Source organism: Panthera tigris, chromosome D3, assembly GCF_018350195.1.
Source record: "Panthera tigris isolate Pti1 chromosome D3, P.tigris_Pti1_mat1.1, whole genome shotgun sequence".
In the NCBI taxonomy this organism is placed as follows: Eukaryota; Metazoa; Chordata; class Mammalia; order Carnivora; family Felidae; genus Panthera; species Panthera tigris.
Genome location: NC_056671.1, coordinates 69559232 through 69577745, shown reverse-complemented (window position 1 = coordinate 69577745; position 18514 = coordinate 69559232). Strand labels below are relative to the sequence as shown.

Below are 18514 nucleotides of genomic sequence, written 5' to 3'. Positions count from 1 at the left end.
TCATGTATTTCCAAGATGCTTATAAGATTTTAGATCTTTACATCAAAGATTGATCAGACCTCATTAGAACACTCCCAGGATTTACTATATCTCCCAGACCTCCAAATAAACTTCCCAGACAACCTAGGAAATGGTTGAATTACATCAGAAATCTCTCACATGATGTTAAATTACTGTTATAGCAGAGGGGACAAACCCAAGCACAGATTTATCCTCCCAGTTGCTATTGACGTTTGAGAGAAATGGAGGCTGCCTAGAAGGGTTCTGAGCCGCAAACAACTCCCCAGAGCCTAGCCGCACTCACAGGAAGCAACACAATCATGCCAGCTCAGATGTGCCCATGCCACGGTGGTGCCTACAGCAGCAAAGCTCAATCCTTCCCCTGTCCACAGCTTAGCGGTTCCATGCACATTCTGCAGGTGAGTGGCTCAGCTCTTCCCTCATCACACCTCAGTGAAGCTGCTCCCAGGACCTACACTGGCCCATTTTCTTCTCTGCGCGACATGGGTCCCTATACCCCACTGCCAGACCATGCACTTTCCCTTAATGCCTGGGCCCAGCTCCCCGCCCCACTTCACACGATGCATTTCCACACTACCTGCCCCGTTGCCTGTCGGAGCAACAATCCCCACCATCCATCATACTCCACGGGTCTTGCCCAGCTCTTGGTTATGCCCTTCCATCCATGGCAGCTATGGAATGGTAACAGCACCCTTCTTTGTACTGACTGCCTCATGCTTATTGTTCATCAAAATAGACTGGTGATTCAGCTCATCGAAGGCCAAATCGGAGTTCAACTGTGCACGGACCCCTCCCCCAGTTCGGATGTTGAAGTCCTAACCACCACTACCTCAGAATGTGACCTCATTTGGAAATGGGGTCTTTAAAGGGCTAATCAAGTTGAACTGAGGCCAATAGGTGGGTACTAATCCAATATGCCTGATGTCTTTATTAAAAGGGGATATTTGGACACAGAGATACAGATGAAGGGAAGACACGGTAAAGACGCAGGGGGAGTACAAGCCAAAGAGAAGGAAGCGTGGGACAGATCCTTCCCTCACAGCCCTCAGAAGGTACCAATGCTGCCAGCACCTTGGTCTTGGACTTCCATCCTCCAGAACTGTGGGACAACAAACTTCTGTCATTTACGCCACCCACTCTGTGGCACTTTGTTACAGTGGGCCTAGCAAACCAATATAGGATATACTGCTACACCGGGCTCTGGATTTACTGATTCGTTACGATGAAACCGGGCTCTTCCCGGTGATATTGTTTTGTTTTGTTTTGTTTTTTAATGTTTACTTATTTTGAGAGAGAGAGAGAGAGAGACAGAGCATGAGCGGGGGAAGAGCAGAGAGAGAGGAAGACACAGAATCCAAAACAGGCTCCAGGCTCTGAGCTGTCAGCACAGAGCCCGACCCGAGGCTTGGACTCACAGACCGTGAGATCATGACCTGAGCCAAAGCCGGACAGCTCAACTGACTGAGCCACCCAGGCACCCCTTGTTTTATTTTTTTCAACCATGGGCTCTAAAAGAAACGTTGTTTTGTTCAATATATTCAGTTTAAGAAATGGTTTAATTTAATTTTTATGTAGGTCCTTGAGAGCTAAGCTTTGAGTGGAGAAGTTTTGTTCCTTGATGATGCCAAAAGGATGAGATTTTTACCATAAAAAAGAATGCTTGACCTGTGTTTGGTATCCATAAGGCTTTGGCAAATCAAAGTTTTAGTCAGAACAACGTATAGTTGCTGTCTTCTTCAAAGTCGGTAAAGCAAATGTTTGCTTTGCTGAAACGCTGGTTGGAAGGTGCCTCTGCCATGTCGCCACTAGATGGCAGGGCAGCAGCATTCTTCCCGAGGCCACAGGGAAACCAGAGGCAAATTCAGACCTGCTGGGAAAGTTTGCGAAGATAGACCAAAAAGTTTAGTTTTAGTTACTTTTTAGCTTATCTTCATAAACTTCACTGTCTTCTTTCTCAGCACTTGCTTTTTCTTTTATAAAACAAGCACATGTTTTTAGCTGCAAATCTGAACAACACGGAAGAATGTAGGGCATAAAATCAATTCCACCTGTCAGAAGCAAATAGCTGGAGGTCCTGCTCCTGGGGATAACATGGCTAGAGCATGGACCCTCCCCTGAATTCTGTGTAAATACCTCTGCTCAAGTTTCCCTCCCCACCCATTTACTATGTATGCCACTCAAACCTCACAGAATCCCAACCCCAATCCAACCCTAACCCCAACCTACAGTCCCCCCTTGGTTATTTTTAGAAATTTGTTAGCAGTGTTCCCAGTGCTCACCATAAATACCAAATCTTGTGACAGCTGCAGCATCAGATATTAATCTTGGAAAGGCTGATAAACTTTGCCATTTTTAATTATAGGTAAAACACTGACATCTGAAGAGACATCACAGAGAAATCAGACTTTGGTTAAGAAACAAATGTCACTTTGGGTGGTCAGACATAGGAAGTTTACTTATTTCGGGGTTAAATTGTAAATTCCTATGTTTTGAATTAAAATACAGTAAAACTGACTTCTTACAGGTTTAACACATGTATTGATTTGTATAAATTCCATCACGATCAGGATCCAGAGAAGTTCCAGCACCCCAAAACAACTCCTCTGTCCCTTTGTCATTACACCCTAATGGCCTCTAAAATCTATATATAATTTTCACGTGGCTTAGTCACTTACCAGTTCTAACGCCCAGTCCTCTGGTGTACACCTTCTGCCTCCTCACCACCCCAGCAATGCCCTGCCTAAATCAACCCAAATCTAGGTATGGGTTTAGTGCTCCTTAAGCCCTGAATCTTTCACCAAGTTTTTATATTGATTTGCAAACTGTAACAAGGTAAGTAAATGTATTTGATCCTCAATATGACGGAAAGATTCTCAGATAAACACACACACACACACACACACACACACACACACACACAATCCAACTATGCAGTGTGAGACACACCCAAATATATAGAAAGAACAGGCTGTGTGCAGACAGCATTGTCATTTCAATCTCACCTCCAGAGTAAATCTAACCCCTTCAAGCTCATAAATTGTCTTGAATTTAGATTTCAAAGATACTATAGATGTATGTAGGACATGTGTAGACTTCTTCAGACTTTCAGGGGAAAACCTGGAAATGCTGAGCCTCCTTTCCTCCTCCTGCCTACACCCAAGGAGAAAGCAGTGATCCTCCCATAAAGATCAATCTCCCCACTCTGTACAGGATTTTGCCCATTAAATTCTGCCTCCTGATTACTGTGTAACTGGTATCCTATCCTATAGGATTTATATTTTATTTTTTTAATGTTTATTTATTTTTGAGAGAGACAGGGAGAGACAGAGCACAAGTGGGGGAGGGGCAGAGAAAGAGAGAGACACAGAATCCGGAGCAGGCTCCAGGCTCTGAGCTGTCAGCAGAGAGCCTGACGAGGGTCTAGAACTCACAAACAGTGAGATCATGACCTCAGCCTAAGTGGGATGCTTACCCGACTGAGCCACCCACGTGCCCCGGATTTATATTTTAAATAAATCTTCTAGCTCTGATCAATTAATCAGTCAATCAGTGAATCATTCAGTACAACTAAATGTCCCTGGCTTCAATTCGTTTGCTTTTAGCACTGTTTTTCACAAACATTTTTTTCTGGTGTCTGCTTAAGATTCTCAATAAAGCCTCTTGGTGAATTTCCTAGCAACGTTACCTGCAACTGGCGAATATGTCTCTCAATGGCAACAGGGCGCAATACAGCCTCCACTATACCTGTAAATTCTATTGCTAAACTATTTCACCCCCAGAACGGAATGTGTGGATTATCTGTCCCGTTAGCTATCCTGCCCTTTCACCTGGACTGCCCCACATATGTTCAGGACAGATTTGGAATTGGCAACATTGTCTTATGAATCATCACAATCAGATTTGTTATTGCTTAGAAAAATAGGGTCAAATTTAGAGTCCAGCTCTCAGGAGGGGAACCAGATTAGGAATGGCTTGAGACATATGGTCAGGGGGTGAGCCGGGTGATTGTGGCAGGACTCCATGCTTCCCGGACAAAGGTGCCTTCGTGGCTGTCATCTTCAAAGGAAAGCCCAGGTTCCTTGGAATGACACAAAATTCTACTGCTGACCTGGCTCCTGCCTACCTCACTAGCCTCAGGAACTACCCCTCTTGTCCAGCAGTTGATGCCATACGAGCAGCTAGTAAGATTTGACAGATGAGTTCACCACTTAACCCACCACCAAGAAATAACCCCCATGAGTCAGCCTTAATATATAAATGATCTCTCTGGAAAACCATCATTTGTGGTCTTGAAGGCCCTTCAGTCTCCACGACATTGACACCCGGGAAGGCTGTCGCCTTGTGATGGGGTGTGTATGTCCCAAAGGAGACACAGGGCTGGGAAGCAGATGATCTGGGCACGGAGCTGGCCATTAACCAGCTTGAGATATGGAACTAGTTTTTCATCTCGTGGAGCGTGGGCTATGGAATCCGATGGAGCTGTGGGAGTCATGCCTTTGTCTCTCAGTCTTCTCCCGGCTGTCCACCACCGCTTGATGTGACCTGCTAGCGGCCTGGCTGAACCCACCCTGCAGACCTGGACACTGGAGGAAGGATGGAGGGCTGGAAGGACTGCAGTTGTGTAGAAGACCAAGGGAACGCTGCTCACCATAGAATATCGCTAGGCTCTGCATTCCGCTGTAGACTGTTGCTGTAAGCACCCTATTATATTCCTTTGTTTCTGCCTAGCCAGTACAATACTCCAGACACTACTCCATCCACACTTACGCAATCACGGAGACACTGGCTTAGCCCCTGCATTGTGTGTGGCGCAATGGAAGACCCAGGTGGTCACGGTTATCCCAGGCATTACTGGTGGGAACGTAAAATGATGCAGCCGCTTTGGAAAACAGCCTTGCAGTTCACTGAATGATTAAATATAGAGTTATCGTATCATCCAGCGATTCCATTCCCAGGTAGTAATTCCCAATAGTAATGAAAACACGTGTCCGTGCAAAAGCTCATCCGCGCACGTTCATAAGCATTATTCATAATTGCCAAAAAAGTGGAAATCCAACCCAAATGTCCATCAACAAATGGATGGATGAAATGTGTTATATCCAAACACTGGGATATTATTTGGCCATAAAAAGGAATGAAATACTGATATATGCTACCACAAGAATGAATCTTGAAATTATGCTAAGAAACCAGTCACAAAATGCTAATATTATGTGATTCCATAAATATGAAATGTCTAGTCTAAGCAAATCTACAGAAACAAAAAGTCGATTTTGACTGCCTGGGGCTGGAGAAGTTGGGGAGAAATGAGGAGTGTCTACTAATGGGTACAAAGTTTCTTTTTTGAGCTGATGAAAATGTCCTCAACTGATTGTGGTAATGTTTGCACAATCATGTGATTATACTAAAAACCATTGAATTGTACATTTTAGATGGGTAAATTCTGTGACTTGTGAATTTTACCTCAATAAAATTGCTTCTTTAAAAAAAACAGGGAGATAAAATAAAATACATTGTTGGTAAAACTGGTACAGCCGCCTTGGAAAAGCTTGGCAGTTTAAAAAAGTTAAACATCCTCTTAGCATATCACCCTGCAATCCCACATAGGTATCTACTCCAGAAAAATGAAAATTTATGTTCACACACAAAAAATTGTAAGCAAATATTTGCAGTGGCTTTATTCATAACTACCAAAACCTAAGGCCTTTCAATAGACAGATAAAACACGGTACACCTATACAAATCTACCACAACTAAAAAGAAGAACAGGGGCGCCTGGGCGGCTCAGTCGGTTGAGCGTCCGACTTCGGCTCAGGTCACGATCTTGCGGTCCGTGAGTTCGAGCCCCGCATCAGGCTCTGGGCTGATGGCCCAGAGCCTGGAGCCTGCTTTGGATTCTGTGTCTCCCTCTCTCTCTGCCCCTCCCCCGTTCATGCTCTGTCTCTCTCTGTCTCAAAAAAAAAAAAAAAAAAAAAAAAAAAAAAGAACAACTGATAAATGCAACAACTTGGAATTTCACAAAACATCCATCCAAGGGAAAGAGGCCTAAGTAAAGGGTTCCTTCTATATGACATTTTGGAAAAGGCAAAATTATAGCAGTAGAAAACAGATCTCACACCTTCCAGGTGGTAAAGATGGGGGGAGAGGTTGACTACAATGGGGTAGCACCAGGGAAATTTCTGGGAGGTGATGAGACAGTTCTGTATCTTGATTATGGTGGCTGTGTACACATTACCGTGAATTTATAAAAATTCATGGAACTGTACAGGAAAGGAATGAATTTTATCTCATGTAAACTAAAATAAGTGGACTAAAAAAAAACAGGGGCGCTTGGGTGGCACAGTCGGTTAAGTGTCCGACTCTTGATCTCAGCTCAGGTCATGATCTCGTGGTTTGAGCCCCACATTGGGCTCTGTTCTGATGGTATGGAGCCTGCTTGGGATTCTGTCTCTCCTTCTCTCTGCCCCTCCCCCACTTGTGTGTTCTCTCTCTCTCTCTCTCTCTCTCTCTAAATAAATTAATAAGCTAATTTAGTTTGTCATTGGGATAGTGCAGCAGTTTTTGGGACACAACAAGGATTTTCAGTGTTACTTTCAGTGTGAGTACAGCTCATACACTGATATGTAGGGAGGGTTGGTAAAAAGCAAGGAAAATGAAATGTGAGTTGGGGTCTAGTTGGGCAGGGTTTGTCTGCCATCTCAGAAAGTGGTCAGTAAAGAAGACCCTGGGACATCTGTGAGACAAAGATGTGGTCTTGTAAGACCCAGATATACAGCAACTAGAGAGGTGGGGCTGACAAACTAGACAAGAGATGCTGACAATGATTTTCAGACGTAACTAAGGGAGAGTGAACCTAATCACAAGAAAAACAAATGAGGGGCGAGGGGGTGACTCAGCCGGTTGGGCAACTGATTTGATTTTGGTTCAGGTCATGATCCCAGGGCTGTGGGAGACAGCCCCCTGTCCAGCTAGGTGCTGAGCTCGGAGCCTGCTTGAGATTCTCACTCTCTCTCTCTCTCTCTCTCTCTCTCTCTCTCTCTCTCCTCCTGCTCGTGCTCTCTCTCTCTCTCTCTCTCTCTCCAAATAAATAAATAAATAAATAAATTTAAAAAATAAGTAAGAAAGAAAAATGACTTATTTTAAAATTTCAGTTTATTAAGGAGAGGAGAACAGATTACAGGGGCCCTTTTTTCCTCTCCAAGGCCAGAAGAAAAGCTCAAGTTCCTACTGCCCTCCTAGCAAGAAGCGCCTACATTGTTCCCACTTCTGGACAGGCGGACATATCTAAAGCCAGCTAGCAAAGAGTCTGCAGGATCTCAGCATGTAGTTAGGGACTAGATCTAGTTTTTAGGTAATACGCAGGCTGGTGGCTGCTTTGCTCAGCCATTGGGTAAAGCTTTGCAGGTCTGCAGTTCTTATTTGTGTTGTTTTACATAACCCACACAGGTTTTAACCTGCTACTTGTGTTGCTTGCGCTGACAAATAGTGAAATCGTTAACATGTTCTGAACACCCTAAAAGTACCGGTCAGGCCCAAAGATTCCTCCTGATGGATTGAGGCAGCTGCTTGTCCAGTGCTGAAATTAACATCACTTACCTTGTTAAGGAAGAGTTGTAAGAATGGTTGACTCTTGAACAACATGGTGATTAGCAGCATCGATCCTGTGTGAACTGGAAAATCCACATGTAAGTTTTGATTCCCCCCAAACTTAACTACCAATAGCCTGTTATTGACCAGAAGCCTTATGGATAACATAAACAGTTGGTTAACATGTATTTTGTATGTCATGTGTATTCCATATTGTATTCTTATAACAAAGTAGGTTAGGGAAAAGAAAATCATATGGAAGACTAAATACTATACTGTATTTATACTATACTATGTTATATTCTATATTGTATTTATTTTTAATTGTGTTTAAGTGGGCTGACTGATGCAGTTCAAATCCCCGTTGTTCAAGGGTCAAGTGTAATCTTAAAATACTACAGCAATAAGAGGCTTGGTGACAGCTGCCCTGGAGGCAGACAGGACAGGTGTCTGCCTGTGTGAAGCCAGAGTGCAGTGGGGAGCCTGCAAAGCTCTTGTCTTTACTTGTGAAGACCTTGGAACCCTGCAGTCCAGGAATGGCCCAAAAGATGCCCACAAAGATCTGGAGAGAGCAGTGGAGAATAACATCTTGCGGGTGGTGGCCCCAGTGCACTCCCAAGAGGAGCCATCCAGTCCACCCACTCCTGTAAACCACCCTGCACTATTCTGGGCACCCAGGGGCATATCCGGCACAACCTCTATGCTTTGTCTAAGGAGATCTGGCTGGAAGGCCACTGTCGGGTGATCTCTAGACACTGATCCCAGAGATTCCCTCCAGTGGCCTGGAGTCTGATGAGGCGTGGGAAACCCAGAAGCCGCTAAGGATGCATGCTTCCAGCTGTTGACCTGGTCCACAAGTAGGGAGTCACCTCCAATGGCTCCTGGAAAACATCTGACTCAGATGTAATCCTCTGCAATTGCATAGAGTTGATCTGTGAGCAGTTGACTGTGTCCAAGGACAGATGGATCAAGAGCTGGGCACCAGGAGGAACAGAAGGATAACTGTGTATGACAGTTACCACTTGGAGATGGCCACTCCAGAATGGAGCGAGGAATTCCTCTGTGCAGCACGACAGCCAGAAGTGGGAGCTGGTGAGTGATGGCCAGCAACCACAGGACATTTACGAAGATGAAAATGATGAGAACAGTGAGGAAAACAGGCACAGTGGGTGCCCACAGGAGGTGAACAGTGCCAGAGATGAAGATTCCAGAGGCTCTGATGAATAGGACAGCCTCAGGGAAAAGGAAAAAGGCAATGGCAGACCAGAGGTGTGAAGCAAATATCCTTCAGATGTGCAGGAGTTTGGCTCTGACAACCCCAATGACCTGGATTCAGACTGATGATGATCCTGTGATATCTATGAGGTTCTATCACAGGTCCTTGGGGGCTCTGTGTCTGCAGCGTCAGCTGTCCTGGTTATGCCTTCTTGGGTTTCCTAGCTTAACACATGGAAGGAAGATGCATGGCCAACATCACCATCCTACCAGTGAAAACTTGTGCTGAAGAAGTTTGTCTTTTCCAGTAACACCAGGACTCCTTTGCCTCCATCAAAAATGATACTATAGTTAAAAAAAAAAAATAAGCTGTGAAAATGAAGCTTCTTGGCGCAGGCATTTTCCCATTCTCCTCCTGTGCTGAAGCCAGTAAGTGGAGGAGAGGCTCCTGTTTCCTCAGCACTGGGACTTCCTACCTCACCAGGGCACCTGCCTCCAGTAAAAGCCTGTTTCTCTTAATAGAGGGAATCTAGAAGGGCTACAGTGGGACCCTTATGGCAGCACAGGCTGGATAGTAATAGTCATTAGTGAAGGAAATAGAATCTGCCTGAGCTCTGAGAGGCTTTGGTTAACAGCTGTCTCCACCTCCCTGCTTTCTGACTTTGATAATGGTTGTAAATATCGCTGTCTTCCTCTGGCAGTGGTGCCAAGAAACAGGGAATGTGTGAATGTGATACTGTGTTTAGTGAAAACTAACTTTAAACATGAAAAGGAAACAGCAGAGCAAAAGAAAAAAAAAATCAGTGACTTCCCTCTTCTCCTATTTTTGTTTGATTGAAGGAAAACATCGGTTCAAACGAAAATGTAAGCTTTCTATTTGTTACACTTCTTTGTAGTATTACGAAGATTTCTAGAAATCTTTTGTATCATGAGCAAATATAAGCATGTATATTGTAAATTCGTATAGGATGACATCGAATAATACATTTAAGAACAAACAAAACATTTTATAGCTGCGTTCGTGTTTTGAAATGCAAACAATAGCAGTCCATATGAAGAAACTTAAAAACCATCCCAAACTATTTCAAAGAAATCACACAAGAATGATTTTATTTTTGTTCTTTGTTTTCTTTTCACGGAATTCCCTGCTTTGCTTGAGATCAAAAGAATATTAGAACAATAAGTTTTTAAAACAGCACGAAACAAAGACATAACATGGCAGCCTGCCATAAGCATTCTGAAAACTGCAAACCTTTATTTTCCTATTTTAGTATATGTCCTGCCAAAGTGAGAGCTTGTTTCATCTCCCTAAATCATCAGGAGAAGAAAGAGGAGTAAGCCAGGAAACACCGCAGGGGGAGAAAGTCATATCACAGTGCTAGAAAAAACAAGTCAGCAAAGAGTGAGAAATTTAATTCGGTTGTGGTATGAAAGGCGATGCCTGGCAGAGAACAGCAGTTATCCAGAGCAGGCTCCAGCAGGCATCCCATTTCATGAAGGGATTCCCCCCCTCCTATCCTAGTACTCAGGGCCCCCACATAGTAGGGAGGACAGGGGTTGGGGCAGTCATATCCCAGAGGAAACAGCCTCAGGTTCCCTGCTCCAAAGAGCCAGATTCCTGAAGGGCTACAGACGCCAGCCTATGAGGAGGCGGGTTTTCTCCGCGTTTTGCTCCCCATTGTGTCACAGTCCCCTGAGGTCCATGATAGACTTCCTGGCCTCCAAGAGGTCAAACTGGTTCCCATCCAGAGATCTTCTTGTGCCACCTGTCCCCAGACCTGAGCTGGCTGGGTTTGGTCTCTATGATCTTCTCACCACATGGCGGCAGAGGGTTGAGTCCTTGAGGGGGTTAAAAGTGGCTTGGCCATGGGCTCCCATCTCATGCCACTGTGCTAGGACTTCATAAAATTAACATTTGTTAAGTGGAGCACGGGTTGCTGGACGGTGAGCCCCCTGCTCCCCAGCCCTATTTCAACAACAGACCTCAAGACAAATTGCAATAGAGAAGTTTATTACTCACAGGTCCTGAGGGAAGTACCCTGCTTTCCTCCAGGGGTGGAGAGATCAAGGCAAAGTGCAGATGGGGAGGTGGGACCTGGGCCACATGCCTTTAATTAGGGTCCCTGGGTGAAGTGCTTTGGGGTTCCCAGGCTGAACTGATCAATTCAAACCAAAGAGTGTGGTTTTGGTAAGTCCCAGTAGGTCTTATCTAAGTAGTGAGTAAGGCTTGGGGAGGCAGGTGAGATTGTTGGCCACAAGGGCTGTTGGGGAAGTCATATCTGGAATTTGCCTTTGCTTGTGACTCTGTGGCTGCTATCTTGGGCCTGCGCTTGCAGGAGGGGGCTAGTGTCAGTTTGAGGCCCTTGCAAGCCCCTTGGCCAAACAGAATGGATGGGGGCGGGGGGGGGGGGGAAGGCAATACCTTGGAGTAGCTTAGCTAAACTCTCCATAGAAAGCCTGCCGATGGTCTGCTGCAGACCACGGCCTAGGAAGGTGCGCAGCCCCCACCGTGACCCTGGCTCTGCTGGGAGCCACCCTGGCCGTGGGCAACGTCTGCAGGGACAGTGCCAGCCTGGGGGACAGCCTAGGTTTCCTGTAGCTGAGCTGAGGCCCCTCCAGCTCCGGGTGCACCCGACCGCCTGGGGATGCGGGATTTTTATTATGGAAATCCAGCCTTGGAGAAGCAGGTTCAGAGGTTGGACAGACCCGGAAAAGGCCCACCGACCCCACGCAGGACTCGATTTCAGGTCGGTTCATTTGCGAGATGCGGCGCTCTTGGAACACCTATGGTCTCTGGTTGGGGCCCCTCCTGCGGATACCACCGCGGGGAAAGCACCCACCGGCGACGGAGGGGACCAGACAAAGGGCAGGCAGAGCGGCGGCTGCCCTGGGACTGGGTGGGGGGGCGGGACGGCAGGTGCACCGTGACCGCCACCATCACCTCCGCTGTCCCCAGCCTCTTCCGAGAGGGCACTCTAGCCCTCTCACCCCCATTTTCAGCCTGTACAGTAAATAGCCAGATAACAAAACTCTTCCCGAACTGCTAAAAGAGCCGAACTATGCACTCTTGGAGCCAGATGAGAGCGAGCCATACCTTTATACCTATCATAAGATACAATTCACTGTATAAATTGGAGTTGTATTCAGACCTTCAGCCTTTCCAAAGGAAAGATGTACTAGGAATTAGTTGGCCTTCCGGGCAGAAGGGTATAATATCCAGTGAGGCTGGCCTGGGAGGAGAGAACAGCGCAGAGACTCAGCTTCTCAGAGTCAAGAGAAAATAGCTAGTTTTGGCGTCCTCGGTTCCCATGGTGACACTGCCCACTCTGGCAGGAGCAAACACACTCACAACCATCCTCCTCAGGGAGTGGGGAGTCCGGGGCCATCCAAATGCCACACCTTAAAGCAGTCCTCACTAGTTACTATGATTTGTGGGATCGTCTCTCTATGGGGTAGCTGCTGGTATCAGAGGCCCGGAAACTTAGAGACAACTAACCGTCTGGTTTCATGGAAGTGAAAGGCCTCATACCTGCTACTGATTGTGGTGGTAATGGTGGCAATTCAAAGGTAGGAGGGGAGGGGACTTCGAGGTGGTAGGAGTAAGGGAGGAAAGGGTGTTAATGACCTGCACCCTAGACTCTAGAAACTTGTCCAGGCTGCCCCCAATTCCTAGACCCAGCCTAGCCCAACTGGATCTGCAGTCAGGGCTCCTGTTAAGAGGAAAAGGTGACATCTCATGTGTGTAAATTGGAAGACTTGATGTTGCTACTATGGCAGTACTACTCCCAAACTGATCTACAGATTCAAACAACCCCTATCAAAATCCCAGGCTGACCCCTTCGAAAAATTAGACAAGCTGATCATAAAATTTTAGGAAAATTTAACGAATCCAGAAGAGCTAAAACAATATTTTTAAACAATAATTTAAATATTTTAAATACTTTATTCTTTAAAGAATAAAGAGACTCACACTTCCTGAATTTAAAACTTACTACAAAGCTACAGTCATCAAGACATATAGAATATGGTACTGGCATAAGGATAGATGTGTAGATCAGTAGAAAAGAATCGAGAGTCCAGAAATGAATCCTCATGTTTCTTGTCAATTGATTTCTGACAAGGATGCCATAACTATTCGTTGAGGAAAGAATAGTCAACAAACATTGCTGGGACAACTGTATATCCATATAAATATGAATGAAGTTGACCCCCTACCTCACACCATATAGAAAACTCAAAATGGATTTTTTAACTCAGAATGAACCAAAAACCTAAATGAAAGAGCTTAAACTCTAAAACTTTTTGAAGACAACATAGGTGTGAATCTCTGTAACCTTGGATCAGGCAGTAGTTTTTTAGATATGACACCAAAAGCACAAGTAACAAAAGAAAAAATAGATAAACTAGATATAAAAATTAAAAACTTTGTTTTTCCTTTCCCATCCCTCCACCCACCTCCCCTCTGGTAACTATCTGTTTGTTCTCTACAGTTAAGAGTCTGTTTTTTGGTTTGTCTCTTATTTCTTTTCCTCTGTTCATTTGTTTTGTTTCTTAAATTCCACACATGAGTGAAATCATATGGTATTTGTCTTTCTCGACTGGCTTATTTCATTTAGCATTATACTCTGTAGCTCCATCTACGTCATTGCAAATAGCAAGATTTCATTCTTTTTTATGGCTGAATAATATTTCATTGTATATACATAAACTCCATCTTCTTTACCCATTCATCTATTGATGGACATTTGGGCTGCTTCCATAGTTGACTATTGTAAATAATGCTGCAGTAAACACAGCAGTGCATACACCCCTTCAAACTAGTGTTTTCATATTCTTTGAGTAAATACCCAGTAGTATGATTACTGGATCATAGGGTAGTTCTATTTTTAATTGTTTTCAGGAACCTCCATACTGTCTTCCACAGTGGTTACACCAGTTCGCATTCCCACCAGCAGTGCATAGGTTCATTTTTCTCCATATCCTTGCCAACGCTCGTCGTTTTTTGAGTTTTTGATTTTAGCCATTCTGACAGGTGTGAGATGATATTGGGGTTTTGACTGCATTTATCTGATGATGAATGATGTTGAGAATCTTTTCAGGTGTTTCTTGGCCATTTGTATGTCTTCTTTGGAGAAACGTCTGTTCATGTCTTCTGCCCATTTTTAATTGGACTATTTGTTATTTTGGTGTTAAGTTGTATAAGTTCTTTATATATTTTGGATACTAACCCTTTATTAGATATGTCAATTGCAAATATCTTCTCCATTCAGTAGGCTGTCTTTTAGTTTTGTTGGTTGAAGATTAAAAACATTTGTGCTTCAAAGAACACCATCAAGAAAGTGAAGATTTGGGGCACCTGGGTGGCTCAGGAGGCTGAGCGTCCGACTTCAGCTCAGGTCATGATCTCATGGTTCATGGGTTTGAGCCCCGCATCGGGCTCTGTGCTGATAGCTCAGAGCCTGTAGTCTGCTTCAGATTCTGTGTATCCCTCTCTCTCTGCCCCTTCCCTGCTCTCTCAAAAATAAATAAAACATTTAAAAAACTTTTAAAAATAATAAAAATAAAAAGAAAGTGAGGACTTAATTGACAGAATGGAAGAAAATGTTTGCAAATCCCACATCTAATAAGGGATGTATCTAGAATATTTATAGAACTATTTCAGGCAAGTATTTAACACAATGAAAAATAGGCAAAGGGGGTGATATTTCTCCAAAGAAAATATTAAAATGGCCAATATACACATGGAAATATGCTCAATATCATTAGCCATTAGGGAAATGCAAATCAAACCCACAGTGTGATACCACTTCACACACACTAGCATGGCTGTAAGCCAAAAGACAGATCATAAGTGTTATTGAGGAATTGGAGACATTAGAATCTGCACACACTACTGGTGGAAATAAAAAACAGTGAAGCCCCTTGGGAAAACAATTTCTTCAAATAGTCAAACATAGGGTTACCATATGACCCAGTGACTCCATTCCTAGTGTTATGCTTAATAAACCTATATGTTTATCCTTAGCAGGGTGATGGTTTGCAAGCACCCATCTTGTGCAGCAGGTGAAGGACCCCATTCCTGGTGGGATATAGTAGTGGAATTGGCCAGGTGCTATATGATGCACATGCTTACACACAACAAAGGAGCATATATTGGGTCAGAAACAAAGATATTCCCACACGATGCCATAAGAGCCCCACTGGCTATGAGGAACCAATACCCACTGGTGAAACTGATCTTGCTTTGTCCCTTCTCTATGTGAGTAAAGCATTGTTTTATCTAGTGCCTCTCTAAGTCATGTCTTTTTTGATGACCCTGACAGGAACAGACTATGGAGTGTGTTGATCTCCAGAGACTTCTCCTCTTCATTTCACATTGCTTGTTTCCTGACTAAGATCCTAATCCCTAGAGTCTGATCACCTGGACTATTGATCCATTTTCTGACTTAGGTCCACTGTGTTCCTCAGTTTTCAGAGCCTGCTGCATTCTGTGGCTCCCCCATCAGGCTTTTCATTTAGCTGCTCCTATGCTGGGCTTCCCTTAGTCTGTGCCGAGCAGCACTCAAAGCAGGAAGAGTGTTATTAATAACATCAGATTTATTATTACTGGCTGTGTGGCCTGGCAAGAGACTTAGGCTCCCTAAGTCTTAATTGCTTTCACTATAAAGTGGGGATAACAATCCTAACTTGCAGGGATTAAAAAAAAAAGCATTGAAATTAGTTTAAGAATTATTTTAAAAAATATTTATGGACATGGAAAAGTATTCCTCAAAAAACATTAGATCAAAACATTAAAATATACGCCTAGAAATACCACAGAAGCCCAAATCTATTTCTTAATGTTTATGTACCTATATGTACATATGTAAATACATTAGCAAGTTAACAATGCTTCTCTTTAATGGTAGGATTATTGGTGGGTTTTGTTTCACATATTCCTAGATATTCTAGTTTTTCTTTAGTGTGTTAGTATTACAATTAGAAGAAAAGTAAAGGAAAAATATCGCAAATCATACTTTCTTTTCCTTGTAAGTTTTAGGACTTTACTAAGTTACAGTGTTTTGCTACAATAAAACTCTAGATTAGAAAGACCTTGAGGGGGCCTGGGTGGTTCAGTTGGTTGAGCTTCAAACTCCTGATCTCCTTGATCTCATTAGGCTCACGTCATGATCTTACAGTTCTTGAGACTGAGCCCTGTGTCCAGCTCTGTGGGTGTGGAAGCTGTTTAGGATTCTCTCTCTCCCTCTGCCCCTCCCCTCCTCAAAAAAATAAATAAATAAATAAATAAATAAATAAATAAATAAATAGGAAGACCTTGAAAAGTTACTCTGTCTCTTCTGACAGGATTTCATTGGTGTATTTCTTCGCTGACCCACTGGTGTATTTAAAACATAATTTCTCCTCCCATTTCAGAACATTTTTGTGGCTATCTAGCAACTTTTTGTGTTCTCTTCCTGAGTCATTTACAGAAAGGTAACTGCTGATTATTTTTAAGATCTTAATGAGCATGATTATGTATTAACTAACTGACATTTATCTATGAGGCACCAGGTAGATGGTGCACCACATACTAACAAAAGTAAAGAGCTTGTGTCCCTGACTTCAAAGAGGTTCCAGTTTAGTTAGTGCAATGAGAATAATATATGTTAACCAATCAACGATATTCAGCAGTATTTGATCAATAGTAATCTTTATGGTATGGAAAATTAGTTCTCAAAGTGTTGTCTGTGCATCCCTGGGGATTCCTGAGATTATTTCAGGTGGTGCAAAATCAAACTGTGGTAGGGTCCCGTCCCTAAGGGGAAAAAAAAAAACAAACCCTCAAGGCAACCTGGTTGTAAGTGTATGTGACAACATCCTTCATGACCTTGTAACATAAGACCATTTAATCAGACTACAGGTTTGTATGTTACCATCTATGGGAGACAAAAAAGTGGAAAATATGCAAAAAACTATACCATGTGGTACGTTCAGGGCTCAATTCTTCAGTACGAACCCAGGTGAGCAGTGCCGGCAGGAATAAAGTTGCTTCCTGGAAAGAAAAGCCTCGGTGTCACAACTCTCTGTGCAAGAATCCCAGTACAAAACCTTTTCATAATATTAAGGCCCCCTCCCCCTTCTCAGCTTATTAATAGTTGCACCAATGGGGTAAAAGCGATGGTTGGTAAAACTGGAGACACTTTAGCACAAACACAGGCAGTTTCTCCACACTATACAGTTGACCCCTGAACAACACATGTTTAAGTTTACATGCAGATTTTTTTTCAATAAATACAGTAGAGTACTGAAAATGTGTTTTTCTTACTTATGATTTCCTTAATAACATTTTCTCTTCTCTAGTTTTATTGTAAGAATACAGTGTATAATACATATAAACACACAAAATACATGTTAATAGACCGTGTTTTCAGTAAGGCTTCCAGTCAATAGTAGGTTTTTAGTAGTTAAGTTTTGGGAGGGTCAAAAGTTATGTCAATTTTCAACTGCATGGTGCTCAGTGCCCCTAACCCCCACGTTGTTCAAAGGTCAATTGTAATTAGTGTATTTTAAGATGGGAATTTTTAACTTTTTGGTCTTAGGATTCTGTTATACTCTAAAAGTGGCAGCCCAAAGAGTCCGTTAAAAACAAAAACAAAACCAGCCAACCAACCAAACAAACAAAATAAACATAGGTTCATGAACGGGAATATTGGCTGGGGCTGTGTAATGGCTTCTTCCCACATAGCACAGTAATCGCACCTGCTTTTTAAATTTTAAAAATTTTTTTAAATGTTTATTTTTGAGAGAGAGAGAGACAGACAGACAGACAGACAGCATGAGCGGGGTCGGGGGGAGCAGAAAGAGAGAGGGAGACACAGAATCAGAAGCAGGTTCCAGGCTCTGAGCTGTCAGCACAAAGCCCAAAGTGGGGCTCAAGCCCATGGACCAGACCACAAGATCGTGACCTGAGCTGAAGTCGGACACTCAACCAACTGAGCCAACCAGGCACCCCAACAGCCTGTTTTTGATTTACAGCTGACAGTGAGGTTTAAGAGAGGTAATAGAGTAGCTTACAGCCTTTCAAGCAAAACCAGGACAACCATAGGGCTAGCTCAATTGCATTCAGCAACACCTGTCTTGTAAGGCACGTTCTATCTGGGGAAGAAAGAACAGTTTTTCTTGATGGCCAGAGTGATTATGCAGCATAAGCACATAAACCCAAAAAACTTAGCAAATAGGCTCCTAAATTTGGGGGGTGGTTTATCAGTCAGTCCTGTGGGCAGCCTGTGATGATGCTTTGGGACACTGACACTGAGGCTTTGACTTGCCAACCAGTGGGTTATCTATCATCTATTAACAGGTTGGACAATGGGGGGACCCTTACTCATCCACCACTTAGGCAAGAGCATTTGCTACTGGATCCCAGGGAGTTTTAATGTTCACTGTCTTAAACTATCAAGTGGACAAGCAGTCCTTCAGCTTAAGTAGTGTGGTGGCTAATAAGGCTACATGTATCACTACTACAGCTGTTCAGCATGGCTTGCCATTCTTCCACAGACTCAGTTAATTAGGAGACAAAAAGCTCAAACACATTCAGACAGTTTATTTTACAAGGTCATCATGGTATCAGTTTCCTGCATCCCTAGTCCCATTAAACAAACAAACAAGCAAACAAACAAACAGTAAATCAGAGGAGCCATATGGGTAGTAC

At 43.5% G+C, this 18514-nt stretch overlaps 1 pseudogene; it reads left to right on the top strand.

Moving 5' to 3' along the window:
* The first annotated feature begins 320 nt into the window (after positions 1-320).
* LOC102966640 lies at positions 321-8949 on the top strand (annotated as a pseudogene).
* The last annotated feature ends 9565 nt before the right edge of the window (positions 8950-18514 follow it).